Raw genomic sequence first — 4,960 nt, 5'->3', positions numbered from 1 at the left:
AAAAAAAAAAAAAAGAAATTGGCACCACCCCTCTCCAATATCAAGGGACGACACTAGCTGGGTTCTCTCTAGTAGCTTGGTAGACTTCCCCTGAATGGTCACCAGTGTTTCCATAGAAACACTCTGTCCCAAGCCCATCCGTGGTCCTTGTCTATGTATTTCCACGTGAATTCACACCCCCACACCTGTTCACCGGGATGAAGTGTTTCTAGCAAGGTCAAGAGAAGGAAATAGGCCTCTGGACACAGACAGGTTCAAAAAAGTCGTAGCCCCACTACTTTTTCCTCTCGTGAATATTTTCAAAATAAGATCGCTAGTATCTCCCAATTGTAAATGAGCAAGGTTCAGTTTTAGTGCAAAGAGAAAATGCAGAGTTCGTGTATTGAAACTCATCTTTTTTCTAGGCTCTGCAAATGCTGTACATGATCAAACTCCACCTGTTCCTTCCCACGGACTATCTTGACACTCTTACTGTTCTTTGTGAGGTGGGGTTGTAATTACAGCAGAAATCACAAAGGCCACCTTGGAATCTGGACTGAGGCTGACTGTGGTAGTTACATAATTTCATATCAACGTGTATAGAATGTAGGAGGTGGAGTCTAGCCTGTCAGTCAGGTCACAGCCTGATGGTACCTCCTTGTGGATGTGGCCTTCTCAGAAAGAGGGCCCTGGGAACCTCCCCCTCTCTCTCTGCCCTCACCTTCCTGCTGAAGAGCCACACTTGCAGCTGTGATGCCACCAGGGCCATTGGATCCAAAAGACTTTGCACCCACCGCCCTGTGATTTTCCTGCATTCTGCATCATTACATGTGGCTGTGTGAGTCTGAAGAGACACTGATGGACTAAACTAGTATTAGACTTATGGGCTAATACCAGACTTATGGACTTGATCTGGACTGGGCTAGGATGTTTTCTTAATATAAAATTGATTCTTGATATGAAGCTCTCTCTTACACATATATGTCACTGGATGTGTTTCTCTAGTCAATCCAGGCTAACACACTGACAACCAAAGTGACATTTCAAAGTGCTTCTGCAGCCAGCTGAAGAATGCACAAGTAGGACATCTTCCTTCCTTCCTCTCCATCAAACACACTCAATTCCTTTCCCTTTTGTTTCTTATTCTTCAGACTCCTGTTGTGGCTGTCCTACTTAAAACCGTGCATAGTGAAAGGTCGTCTTTCTAAATGAGTATGGAATTTAAATTTTTAAATGTGAACAACACTTTGGTGTTGTCAGGAGGGAAATTCCAATAGAGAGCCAGAGTTGATCATTTTCTTTCTAATCCTCAACAAGGTTTCTATTCGATCTCATATAAAATCACAATCTCAAGAACAGTCTTTATACACTCATTGATGATGCATCTGGTCCAAAGGCATTCTAGTAGGACTTTCCTCCTTTCTTTCCCACTACAAGTTCATCTCAGAAATACTGCTTTTGCAAGTCTTCCACCGTCCTTTCTCTGTGGTTGGAGTGCCTCCATTTTCCACACCTACTGCCTCCTAATCATAACACCTCAGTAGGAGATAAGCAAGGATCAGTGATGTACTCTGATCCTTTTCACAAAAACAGGAAATTTTCAGCTGCTCATTCGTTGTTCTTAGTTACTTCTGAATTACTCATATAAAAAAATGGCTGATGAACTAAAAGGGAGGTGAAAAGAAAAAAAAGACATGGGTAGCGGGGAAACAGGGCACTAACCCACCCAAGAGGAGGGTGTTGTTTATACCTCCACAGGAGATGGGGAGAGGGAGCAGACTTCAACCTGGTGTGCCAAGACATAAATGCAACATGCCTACATGAAGCAGGGAACCACTAGAGAGGTTTGTGGGGCCAGCCCCAATCCCAACTAAGTGGACACCCCCACCCCCAGAAGTATGCACTTCCGAGGACAGCATTATAGCTACAGCTCAGGGAGAGAGGTGTGTCTGATCAGAGCACACAGGGGCAAACAAAGAGAGAAGGAGAGAGAGTGGAACACATCCTGGCCCGCCAAGCCCCATAGATGATATTCCTGCTCAGAGCAGCCAATGCACAGAGAGGACCACAGGGCCGGCCCCACCACAAGACACAACATCCCTCACTGACCCGTATGGTTGTGAGGGACAACACTGGAGGCACAATGCAGGAATTGTGTATTCTGACCCCACCACACTGAAGCAAAACGCTAAGGGTGTGCAACAGAGCAGCAAAGCATTGAAGTCCCTGGGGGATACCAAAAATAGATTATGGGGTCAGGGCATGGCACCCCATTAAACTCTACTGGAAAACACTCCTAAAGGTCAATGAATAGACCAGCAACTATTTATAGGCTTTTTTTTTTTTTTGTCATTGGTTTTTGTTGTTGTTTGGTTTTTTGGTTTTCTTTTGTCGTTTTGTTTTGCTCTGCCTTATTATTGCCTCTATAACTCTATGTAGATAAAATAGTCGGAATAAACAATCTGTAGGAGAATATACCAGGACCAATGGTTCCTGGTGAACACAAGAGAGGGGAGGCAGGGAAAGGAAGTGGGTGTTAACAAACCCAGGGGCAAGGGAACAACAAATGATCTAAACTCGATGGCAAAGAGGATTTAGGATGCCTGGTAGGGCTTGATCAAGGACAATGTAACTGAGAGGAATTACTGAAACCCGAATGACAGAAGAATATGATAGTGGGACAAGAGGAAAGTAAAAGGAAATAGAGGAAAGAACTAGGATGCAAAGGGCATTTATAGAGGTCTAAATACAGGCATGTGTATATGTAAATATATTTATATATATAAGGATAGAGAAATAGATCTATGTACATATATTTATAGGTTTAGTGTTAAGGTAGCAGACAGACATTGCGCCTCTACCCAAGCACTCCCTCAATGCAAGAACACTTTGTTCTAAAAACTTGGCATTCCATGATGTTCACCTACCCAACATGATCACTGCACAAAATGGGTGCATAAGCAAGTGTGAAGAAAGCTGATGGTGCCCGACTGTCAAAAGATATAGTGTCTGGGGTCTTAAAGACTTAAAGATACACAAGCAGCCATCTAGCTGAGAAGGAACAAAGCCCACATGGAAGAATCACACCAGCCTGTGTGATCATGAGGTGTCCATGGGATCAGGTATCAGGCATCAAAGACCCAGAACAAAAAATTACATCAATGTGAATGAGAGGGGAGTGCAGAATGGAAACCCAAAACCCATCTGTAGACAATCGGACATCCCCTTACAGAAGGGTCACAAGGAAGAAATGAGCAGTATAGCACTGATGAAACATACAACTTTCCTCTAGTTCTTTAATGCTTCCTCCTTTCCCACCCACCCCCACTGTCATGATCCCAATTCTACCTTACAAATATGGCTAGGCTAGAGCATGTACATGGGTATAGATAAGAGATGGAAACACAGGGAATCCAGGAGAGATAAACCCCTCAGGACCAATAATAAAAGTAGCGATACCAGGAGGGTAAATGGAAGATGGGGGGAGAAAGGGGGAACTGATCACAATGATCTACATATAACCACCTTCTGGGGGACAGACAACAGAAAAAGTGGGTGAAGGGAGACATCGGTCAATGGAAGACATGAAAAATAATAACCATCTATAAATTATCAAGGGTTCGTGAGGGAGGGAGGGAAGGAGGGAAAAAAATAGGAGCTGATACCAAGGGCCCAAGTAGAAAGAAAATGTTTTGAAAATGATGGTGGCAACATCATTTAATGGCTTACTTGCATTTTATTAGTTTCCTTTTAGAATCCTTCTACAAAGAAGCAAAGTTAAAAACCAGAAAGAGAGAGGAACGGAATACTCCCTCCATCCCATGCACGCTCCATGCCTCTCCAAGTTTCCCAGCCTCGTCACTGTTGCACACCTGTCCTCACCATCATCACCGCCACCACCATGACCACCCAGGGAAAGACCCAACCACCAATCAAACTCTGCCCCTCATCCCAGCAAGTTGATCCTGGTTCTAGGAGGCCACTGTCAAAACTGCTGGCATCCAGGATGAGCTCCAGGAGGAGGGGAGAGAAGGGGAGGCCCCAGAGGCCATGGGCAGGGCCAGTCTGTGAAGACTACGTTGTCTTCCGGCTCAGGGTGCCCTAGGGACACGGCTGGACTCAGCACCTCACTCCCAGAGGGCAGCTGTACACTCTCAGGCCAGGTAGGACCAGAAATCGAGGTCTTCTCTAAAGGGGACTGGTGCTGGTAGATGCAGTCAGACTTGAAGAGACAGTGGCCATTCCCCCGCCAGAAGAACCGGCATCGGGTCTGGCCTGTCCCAGCCTTGAAGTCCTGGATGAGCTGCGCCTTCTTGGGGCCCTTGCTGACCCAGATAGTGTTGGGGGTGATGTAGCTGGAGTGGATGCAGCACTGGGGCAGGACTTGATGACGGCCAGCAAGAAGTCCGGCTGCTTCCTGCGCCAGGTGCGTAGGCAGCTCAGGCATTAGGGGTGGGGGCAGTTGGGCAAGAGGCCAAGACCCCCTCAGTCTGGGACTTGTCCCACACCTTTTCTATGCAGATGCCACAAACCACATTCAGACTGGTGTCGTCATCCTCCTCCTCCTCCTCCTCAAGGTTCAGGCTCTGAAGCAGAGCGATCTCTCCCGCAAGGTCTGACTGGGACTGAGCCACCTGGGAGTAGCTGTAATCTCTGATGACCACTGAAAGACAGCTGAAATGTACAAATGTGCTTGACGCAATGGATAGATGGATGGATGATGATAAGAGCTGTATGAGCCCCCAATAAAAAGATTTTTTTCTAAATGCCTGATGAGCACGGCATTGACATATATAGAAATTGGTGTTATATAAGTAAAAAATGCAGGAGGTTATTTTATTTCATGTTTCCTAAGGACTACCTGATTTCAGGGCTTATATATACCCAGACTTTCAACTATATTAACAAGAAAAAGAATTACTAAGAGTGAAAATAAACTAAAGTTATTCTAGTTATACTCTAAGATGAAATACAATGTTTT

The sequence above is a fragment of the Echinops telfairi genome, unplaced genomic scaffold, assembly GCF_000313985.2.
Source record: "Echinops telfairi isolate 266 unplaced genomic scaffold, ASM31398v2 ScPeMD7_21;HRSCAF=78, whole genome shotgun sequence".
Classification (NCBI taxonomy): domain Eukaryota; kingdom Metazoa; phylum Chordata; class Mammalia; order Afrosoricida; family Tenrecidae; genus Echinops; species Echinops telfairi.
This window is presented reverse-complemented; position numbering follows the sequence as displayed.